Genomic DNA, 10,802 nt, shown 5'->3' on the forward strand with positions numbered 1-10,802 from the left:
CGTCTTCTCCATTGAACTGCCACATGGGTTTCCCCTGATACTGAAGTGGCTGCACCCCCCGCGTTATACATATTGACATAACCTCGACTATTGTCAGTCCTGATTTGGCCAGCGTTTTTATCCTGCCCATCAGGTAAAGGACCTCTCTGTTATCTTCCTCCTGGGGGCTCCGAGGGGGCCAGCTGTGTGTTTCTTCAAAGGGGCATTATCAAACTCAGGAAGGCCCATCCGAATAGGGTCCGGAAGGGGGACGTCCTCCATATAAAACCACTCTGAAGGCCAGTCTTCGGATGTCTTCTTCGGAGTACCAGACAGGTATCTGGTCCCGGCGATGCGCCATATCTCGGCCCCGCCCACTTGATATATTGACCCCTCCTGTGTACGGGGTACGAGGCAGAACAGCCTCTTCCATAGCTCGAAATGAGCTTCGCATCCCAAAAGCAGCTCACAAAGAGCGATGTAGCCAGCGATGTGTAATATGGAGGCGGGAGTAAAGTTATGCAGCTGGAGGCCGTATAACTCCAGGAGCCCGCAGAGGAATGGATGGATGGGAAATCCGAGTCCCCTCAATAAGTAAGGGACAAGGCATACCCGCTCCCCCCTGGATGGGTTGGGAAAGCTCTCCGCTTGCTCCCCGCCATTATAAGTGGCTAGTCCGGCTCGGACGGGGACCATATACGCAGGAGGTAGAAAGCCCTGGGTCTGCAACTCTACTAATTGGTTGTGGGGGACGAAACACTTCTCCCAATTGCCTAGCTTAGTGCTACGGGAGCGAGAGGAGGAGCTGCGGTGGCCGGCCGTGATGGGATGGACTTTTCCAGGTGCGCTCTGATGGATACTCGCTGCAGGAGGATGGTGTGATCTGGATCTGAGGATCCCCGTCTCTTTAAATAGACGATTTACTTACATGGTTAGGGTGGCAAGTGTAAAAATGCCCCGACTTGTCGCATTCGCTCGACACGTGGAGATAGCCATTATTAGGCGCAGAAGCCGAGGAGTGCAACATTCATGGGAAGCCAGACACTACTCGACAGGTACTCAGAATTTGGAGAAGAACCCGCCTTGCAATGCCGAAGACAATCTGCGCGCCGGACTCATCGTCATTGAAGCCTGGTTCAGGGGCTACTGAGGGAGTCCTGTATTAGGGGGTCCTCGGACAGCCGAACTATATACTTTGGCCGGACTGTTGGACTATGAAGATACAAGATTGAAGACTTTGTCCCGTGTCCAGATGGAACTCTCCTTTGCGTGGAAGGCAAGCTTGGCAATTCGGATATGTAGATCTCCTCCCTTGTAACCGACTCTGTGTAACCCTAGCCCCCTCTGGTGTCTATATAAACCGAAGGGTTCAGTCCGTAGGACAACAACAATCATAATCATAGGCTAGCTTCTAGGGTTTAGCCTCTACGATCTCGTGGTAGATCAACTCTTGTAATACTCATATCATCAAGATCAATCAAGCAGGAAGTAGGGTATTACCTCCATTGAGAGGGCCCGAACCTGGGTAAACTTTGTGTTCCCCGCCTCCTGTTACCATCCGCCTTAGACGCACAGTCCGGGACCCCCTACCCGAGATCCGCCGGTTTTGACACCGACAAAGTCGGCTGCCAACAGGAGGGCGATCTCTTCTCTGATGATTCTTCTCTTCACCTCTGACAGTCGGCGGAGGGGTTGCTTGATTGGCTTGGCATCTGCTCTGACGTGTAGCTTGTGCTCGGCGAAATCCGTCGGAACACCCGGCATGTCTTTGGGAGACCACGTGAAGATGTCCCGATTCTCACGGGAGAAATCGACGAGCTCACTTTCCTATTTGCTATCAAGGTTGGCACCTATGACAGCGTGCCTCTCTTGGTGTTCAGGGTCCAAGGGGATCTTCTTTGTTTCTTTGGCCGGCTGGAAGGAGGCCTGGGTCTCTGACTCTTTGGGCTCCGGTGATAGGTCCGGCTGCTTGTTGGCCATGGCCACCACTCGGTCCAGGAGCTTCTTCTTAGTGGCAATCACTAGGGACTCAGCTAGCCGGCTGCTGGCTGCAGCACAGTCGGCTGACTTCTTGTAATCTCTAGCTATAGTGATAATGCCTTTGGTTCCTGGCATCTTCATCTTGAGGTAAGCGTAGTGTGGTCTGCCATGAACTTGTCCATAGCAGGTCGGCCAAGTAGTGCATGATAAGGGCTCTCCAAGTCCACCACCTCAAACCAAATTGCTTCACAGCGGAAATGATTCTTGTCTCCGAAGAGACCATTTATCTTGATCTTCTTGATTGGTGAGCAGGAAAGGCCGGGCACAATTCCGTGGAAGACAGCCCGACTAGGCTGGAGATTCTTCACTTTGATGCACAACTTCTCCCATGGTATCGCGGTAAAGGATGTTGATACTGCTACTGCCATCTATCAGGACTCGGGAAAAACGAGCAGCTCGCCTCTCTGTTGCAAAGGTGGCATCCAACACCAGGGCATAGGAGCCCGGAGAAGGCATTACTTCCGGGTGGTCAGCTCGGCTCTAGCTGATGGGCTTCTCGGACCAGTGCATGAACTCTGGGACTTGGGAGGCGACGGCATTGACTTCTTGGTGTTGCTGGCGCCGACTGCGCCTATCGTCAGTCTGGCTGGTGAAGACAATGTAGGCTCCATGCTCTTCAGGGAATTCATCTTGAATGGCGCCGATTGCCGGTTTGGCCGCCGACTGCGCCTATCGTCAGTCTGGCTGGTGAAGATAATGTAGGCTCCATGCTCTTCAGGGAATTCATCTTGAACGGCGCCGATTGCCGGTTTGGCCGCCGGCTGCTGAGGAGGCGGGGGCGACTGGCCAGCAGGCAGTGGAGGCAGTAGTCCTTCGCCCTTGGAGATTCGGGTGAGCCAGTGGCACTTCCGGGTGGTGTGGTTGGATGGCTTTGCGCCGCTGTGGAACTTGTAGGGTGCATCAAGGGTTTTCTCATAGGAGAAGGCGGGCAACCAATTCGGCTTGCCGCCTCTCTGACGCTTGGGCAAGGGGTGCCCCTCCCGCTGCTGGTCTTCAACTGTTGCCACCTGCCGGCTGGTGGAAGCCGGCATCGGGCTTTGCGCTTGTTGTCGTTCTGCTGTTGGCGCCGACTGGAGTCACCAGCCGGCGTTCTGGGAGCCTGGGGGAGCACCTTCCCAGAGGCGTCCACCCGAAGCTCCGACTTCATGGAGGAGTCGGCAGTGGCATACTTGTCTGCTATGATCAGCAGCTCGTCGAGTGTGGCCGGCTCGTCGCAGAGGAGTTGGTGCTTGAGGAGGGTGCCTTCTCTGCAACCGGCAGTGAAGTATTCTATGGCTTGCACCTCATGCGCCCCCTCGCAGGAGTTGCATAGTTCGGCCCACCACGTCAGGTAGTCGCGAGTGGATTCGGTAGGGCCTTGGATGCACAGAGAGAGCTGGCGAGGCTTGGGCGGCCGCTTGTAGGTGTTGGTGAAGTTGCGGATGAAGACTTCGGTGAAATCTACCCAGTTGTTGATGCTGCGGGGCTTCAGGCTGGTCAGCCATGTCCGGGCCATGCCCTGGAGCATGAGCGGAATGTACTTCACGGCAATGCGCTTTTTGCCATTTGCTATGCTGACTGCGGTGGAGTAGTCGACCAGCCAGTCTTCTGGCTTCACGGAGCCGTTATACTTGGGCATGTCTCTTGCGAGCGAGAACCCTTTGGGGAAGGGCTCATCGCGAATGCGGGGGCCGAAACAAGGCGGGCCTATCGCGTCTTCTTCTTCTAGCGCCTGGGATCGAGCAAGGCGGTCGATTCGGTGGCGCGCGTCATTCTCTCCGACTCCTTCTCGGCGGCCAAGCGGGTCGCCGAGTGTTGGGTGGTCAACAGGCGGCGTGGAGGTGCGCCTCTCCCTGCGTGGAGGAGGAGGAGGCGGATAGTCATCCCGCCGTTCCACTGCACTTGGGTGGCCGTCTAGGTCGCGCTCAATGGTGAGGCGTGTGCGGCTGCGGCTAGCAGCCGGCTCTTTGTCTCTTTGGTTGCGGACACCACCAGTCGGCATCCGGGAGGTTGTGCCTTGCTCTCGGCTGAGAGGAGGATTCTTGACGTGAGCACCGGGCTCTGCCACACGGCAGCCGCGTCAATGAGCCGCTGAACGCGCTCGGTCATGCAACGGCGCTCGTCAGCCTCCAAGTTGTCCAGCTCGTCTGCTGCCGCCTGGGCAGCGCGTATGTTCTCCATGGGCGTAGCGTAGACCGGTCGATCAGCACCCAGCATGCTGGCGATGTCTGCACCGCGCTGGCAGATAGTGCCCACGCGGCTAGGCCCGCCAGCAGCCGGCGTGCCACAGATGGCGCGGTCGAGCTCACGCTGGTAGGCCTCGGAGAGGCACTTCATGGAAGCCAGCTTCTTGGCGCTTTCGACGAGGGATACGCGAAAGGCCTCCAGCGTCTCGGCGTTGGTGTCTTTCGCGATGGGTGCGGATATGTATCACAGCGCCGCCTGCAGCGGATCATGCGCGGCTTCGTCGGCGTCTCCGCCGTGGATGATGACGAGCACCTCCGTGACGGTGCTGTCGCCGCTATCTGCTCGAGGGAGTGGGTCGTCGATGACCACCGCGTTGGTGGGGAAGGCGTCGAGGGATGCCGTGTCGGAGTCAACAAGCATTGGGTCGGTGGAGCCAATCGACTCCAGGTCTGAGGCGAGCTCGTTGGTGATGTCAATCTTGCCAAGGAGATCGATGAGACAACTCTCGGAGCTGGTTGCACCCGCGCCTGGCGTGGGCTCATCAGAGAGGCGGATCTCGCCAACAAGGTCAGCGAGGCCAGCCGCCGCGAAGGCGAGCTCCGCGCCATGCAGCGCGTTGGCGCTAACGCCATCAGGCGTGCCAGGCTGGCTGCGCTCGCTAGGAAGGAACAAGGTTCCCGTTTAGAATAGATCTCCGGACCATGGTGCACCTTGCCCCACGGTGGGCGCCAAATGTCGGGGGTTTGGTGCGACATATGCCAAAGAATGGCTTATCATGGTGGGAGCTAGCAAGACGTCGTCGGTGCCTGGAAATGGGATAAGGCGTAGACATGAACACCGGCGCACTTTACCTAGGTTCGGGGCTCTCCTAGGAGATAACACCCCTAGTCCTGCTCTGCGGGGTCTCCGCATGATCACTCAAGCAACAATGGTGGCTACAAGCTTGCTCCTTGAGCTGTTTCTCTAGAGGGGACGAAGAACAAGGCTAGCCCTAGCTTCCTCTCTCTATATGGGTGTGTGTGAGAACAAGGGTATGAACCCTTTGCATGGGTGCCCTGAGGGGTTTATATAGGCCTACCCCCAGGGGTACAAAGGTAATATGGCCGGGTGTAGGACACAGCTGTCAGTGTCTATGGTCGCCGGCTTCTCCGCCGACCGCTGGGGGCCGCCGCCTGGTGGGCCCAGCTGGCTGTCTCGTACCTGGCCGACAGGCCGCATCTGCCACCCGCGGGTCTTGCCGGCTGCTCAGCACTGTAGCCGTGCTACTAATGATGCATGCTTTGTCGGGGGAGGCGTGGCTACAATACCTCCACCTGGCGGGCGTTCACTGTAGCCTCTCCCCGTCTCTTCTGGTTAATGGCGCACAAATCCCCAAGAGGGGGAGGGCCTCCTGGTCATCAGTCGGCCTCCCTTGAGCGGACTGGCCAGGGATGGCCGCTCTCTAGCTTCTCGTTGTTAGGTGGGGCCCGCCGCCTGCGGGCCGTACCGACAGCCCGTCGTGGGAGCATGGCTCCCTTTGACAGGGATGATGTCACGGGCAGCATGGCAACAGTGCCGCACCGGATGGGAGATCGCCTTCTGGTATGATGCACTATGTCCTTGCTTGGCCCTAGATTTGGGGTGGCAAGGCGTGCTGCCACGCCCTGCCTCATCGCATTTATGTGGATGCAGACTCTGAGGACCCTTAGGGCCGCCTGCTAGGAGTTGGTCCACTTTGAGGCCGTTTTCTGGGCCTTGCCGTCTTGTGGCAGCCGGCCGCTTGGACCAGCCGGCGGCGAGAAGGCGGCGCTTTGCTCTTTGATTCCTTTGGGGCGCAGCCGACCTCGATGTCTTGAAACGCCATGGGGAGCTGATGAGGCTACCCGTGGCTAATTACTCTGACAACAGGATTGTAAGCTAGAAAATTTATTAGATGGTCTAGAGGAGGAGGAAGTTTTCAAGTCCAAGTAGTAATGTACTTTTATCGACAAACGTATCTCCAGCCGAATAATAAAACGATTGTCATGGTAGACCTTCCGCTTTAACCTCCAAAATCCAAAGTTTGGAGTGTTTCCGAATACTGTACCGGTGGTAAACACCGAAGTATGTTCGGAAACTAGGCAGTCCGGTCATAGTTGCTTGATCAGACAAGTTGTATTCGGGGAGTTATGTTATATTACATTTGATTGTAAGAAACATCTTCCAGAGAGAATAGTTCCGTTAAGGGTTCCTCTCCCTGGGCCAGCATGCGTTGTTGTGCATGCCCGGGCCGTGATGCCAAAAATCACAGTACACGTTATATTTTGGGGGCTTGTATTGCAACGAGGGCAGTTCATCTTTTATCCGCCGACCTATTATTCCCTTAAGAACGCTAGCTTTCGGCTTCACCCGTCTAAGGTACACGTCCGGATAACCCGGCTGTAACAATCGCAGAGGTGCTCCCTTTATGCCCTAGCCGAACAAGCGGGAACGTAGGGCATAAGCATAGGAGCCACGCAACCCAGCTTGGCAAAAACTTAAGTCATAAAGGTGCATATAATGGCGAAGAAAAGACATATATGAGAAGATGACACATATATATGGTGAGCTTAATGCTCGGAAAATAATAATAAGCTTATGTGACAAGAAGCCCCCAGGTATTGGGGGGTATGTACATTTAAGGATGTATACCCCTTAAGTGTGCGGTTTATCCGAACATGGGCTAGAAGTCGTATAAAAAATGAAAAGAAGAAAGATACAAAAGAAAAAGGTAACGAACAATGGGTCCGGACTTAGGCGTAGAATCCTCGGAGTCTGGCAGCATTCCATGGGTTCGGCTCTAAGCGATTGTCCAATGCATTACGAAGGCGATAGGCTCCTCCAGTGAGAACTTCATCTATAATGAAGGGACCCTCTCATTTGGGCTTGAGCTTGTCCTTTTCCTTCTCTAGTAGGCGTAGAACGAGTTCACCGACATTATAAGTCTTGGCCCGCACTTCTCCGCTTTGGTATCTTCGAGCTTGTTGTTGATAGAATGCTGAACGAGCTTTTGCGACATCGCGCTCCTCCTCCAGGCCATCTAAGTCATCTTGCTGATCGAGCTCGGCCTCTCTCTCTTTGTACATGCGTCCTCGAGGTGAGTCGTGAATAATATCACAGGGCAAGACGGCCTCTGCGCCGTACACCATGAAGAACGGTGTGTATCCGGTCGTGTGATTGGGCGTGGTCCGCAGTCCCCAGAGTACGGAGTCGAGCTCTTCAACCCAGTGTTTATCTGACTCCTTTAAGGATTGCATTAGCCTGGGTTTAATGCCGCTCATTATCAGACCATTAGCCCGTTTGACCTGACTATTTGTTTGAGGGTGATAGACAGAGGCATAATCGATCTTGATGCATAGATTAGCACACCAAGTTTTTACTTTGTCGGCTATGAAGCTAGAGCCGTTATCAGTGATTATGCTGTGTGGGATACCATAACGGTGTACGACACCGGATATAAAATCTATCACTCGTCCGGCTTCAGCTGTTTTAACTGGTTCGGCCTCTATCCACTTAGTGAATTTATCTACCATGACCAGCAGGTATTTTTTCTTATGGCTTCCCACTTTAAGGGGTCCGGCCATGTCAAGCCCCCAGACCGCAAAAGTCCAAGTAATGGAGATTGTTTGTAGAGCGGTAGGCAGCATATGGCTTTGATTGGTGAAAAGCTGGCATCCTACACAACATTTGACAAGGTCTTGTGCGTCTGCTCGGGCCGTAGGCCAGAAAAAACTGGTATGGAAGGCCTTACTTACAAGGGCCCGAGCTGTGGCGTGATGGACGCCAAGACCAGCATGGATTTCGGCCAAGAGTTCCCGCACATCTTCTTCGGAGATACATCTTTGAAGGACTCCGGTAGTACTTTTCTTGTAGAGATCTCCTTCATGAACCTTGTAGACTTTCGAGCGTCAAACGTAAGGATGGCAATTTTACCCATGGACATGGATATCCATGGATATCCGACCCGAATGGATAGGGTTTGGATATTCCTTTGTGTCCATGGGCGACGCCCAAACCCGACCTGATTGCTCATGGTTAGGGCATGGATATAATCTTGTACCCATGGGTATACCCAAACCCAACCCGATAGTATGACTTAATGGGCAAACATCTGCTATCCCTACCCCACAGTCACATGTCCCACTGCAATTTTACACTTTGTTATCTAAAACATGCAAAAGAATACACAATCTCCGTCGTAACTTTTATTAGTTGACATTCAATCCCCTCCGTAACATACTCCAACGCCCCTTGCCTTATTTTTATCTCCTGGTTAAATGACTCATTATTCCCAATTGTTAGAAAAATACTAAATGATCTTAGGTTGTTAGTGCACGTTGATTTACCATAAGTTAATTTTACTATAAGTGAATCCTAGCCTGCCACGAGGTGAAGAATGGAAGAGCTTATATTAATATTGTGTTATGTCTTATTTATATGTCTCGAGAGGACGCAATGAATATCCAGTGGGCATGGATATCCATCGGGTTTGGACATGGACACAATTTTCACCCATGAATTTTTCACGGGTGGGCAAAGACTATCTTCATGGATATGGATATGGATTTGGTATTGTTCAACCCGATCCAAACCCGACCCATTGCCATCCTTAGTCAAACGATGCATCGAGCCTCATTCTGGTCCTTAGGGAGCTCTCGCCGATTAAGGTAGGCCAGGAAGGGTTCGGTCCATGGGGCAATTACTGCCATGATTACATGGGATGATGGTGTTATTTCGGTGGCCGAGCCCCCGATGATATCGGAATTGTGGTCGGAATCTGGGGTATGATCGGATCCGGACTAGTGTTCTTCCTCTCATCCTACCATACCACGGATGGCTTGAAGAGCCTCTCCACAGAGGTATTGGGTGGGACGGGGTCGCGCTTAGCGCCCATGCGAGCAAGGATGTCCATTGCTTGATTACTCTCTCGGGCCACGTGATGAAACTCGAGCCCCTCAAACCGAGCTGATATTTTAAGTACGGCGTTGCGGTAAGCTGCCATCTTTGGATCTTTGGCATCAAATTCTCCGTTTATTTGGGATATTGCAAGGTTTGAATCCCCACACACCTCGAGGCGTTGTATGCCCATAGAGACGGCCATCCGAAGACCATGCAATAAGGCCTCATATTTGGCTGCGTTATTAGAGTCTGTATACAGTATTTGGAGCACATAACGGACTGTGTCTCCTGTGGGGGATGTCAGGACGACACCAGCCCCAAGTCCGGCTAGCATTTTAGAGCCGTCGAAGTGCATCACCCAGTTGGAATATGTGCCGTACTCTTTAGGGAGTTTGGCCTCTGTCCATTCGGCGATGAAGTCAGCCAACACCTGAGATTTAATGGCTCGGCGTGGCTTATATGTTATTTCGAATGGTAAGAGCTCAATGGCCCATTTGGCAATCTGGCCGGTGGCGTCCTGGTTGTTTATGATATCATTAAGTGGTACTTCAGAAGCCACTGTGATCGAACACTCTTGAAAGTAGTGTCGTGGCTTCTGGGATGCCATGAAGACCGCATACGCTATCTTTTGATAATGCGGGTATCGGGATTTGCATGGTGTGAGGACCGTCGATACATAGTATACTGGTTTTTGAAGAGAGAATTTATGTACCTCTTCCTCTCGTTCGACGACGATGTAACGCCCTAGATATAACTTTCCCAATTTGTACTCCAACTCTTGCCGTTTCCGGCGTTAAGTTATATTTATTTCTCGAGTTCGGGTCTTTGTCTCCATGTGTTGTTTTCGTTTTCATGCATCTCATATCATGTCATCATGTGCATTGCATTTGCATACGTGTTCATCTCATGCATTCGAGCATTTTCACCGTTGTCCGTTTTGTATTCCGGCGCTTCGTTCTCCTCCGGTGGTCATTTCTAGCTTTCTTTCGTGTGTGGGGATTAAACATTTCCGGATTGGAACGAGACTTGCCAAGCGTCCTTGGTTTACTACCGGTAGACCGCCTGTCAAGTTTCGTACCATTTGGACTTCGTTTGATACTCCAACGGTTAACCGAGGGACCGAAAAGGCCTCGTGTGTGTTGCAGCCCAACACCCCTCCAATTTGGCCCAAAACCCACCAAACTCTGCTCCATCACCTAGAGCGTTCGATCACGATTGCGTGGCCGAAAACCGCACCTCATTTGGACTCTCCTAGCTCCACTTATGCCTATAAATACACCCCCTCCATTTTCGGATCTCTCCCTCTCCGAAACCCTAGCCAAAAAAAAGATCCCCGCGCCGGCCGGACACGTCCGCTCCGACCGGACGCATCGCCGCCGCCGCCCGCAGCCAGTGGCGTGACGCCATGTGGCGCTCCGCCGCCCACACCTGCACCGGCCCGCGCGGCCCGGGGAGAGCCCCCGCGCGGCCCGATCTCCCCGCCGCCTCCTACCTCGTCCGCCGCCGCCCTCTCCAACGCCGGTGGCCGGCGCCGCCACGGGCCACCACCGCGCTACCGCGGGTGACCCCGCCACCGCCAACTCCGGCCGCCGCCGTCCCGCCTCTCCGCCGCCTCGCCGCTGCCGCCCCGCCTCTCCGTCCTCGCCGCCGTCCGGCCCCCGCGGCCACCCTCTCCACCGGCCGACCTCGCCGGAGCCGCCATCTCGCCGGAGTCCTCGATT

Source organism: Triticum urartu, chromosome 6 (genome assembly GCF_003073215.2).
Source record: "Triticum urartu cultivar G1812 chromosome 6, Tu2.1, whole genome shotgun sequence".
Taxonomy (NCBI): Eukaryota; Viridiplantae; Streptophyta; class Magnoliopsida; order Poales; family Poaceae; genus Triticum; species Triticum urartu.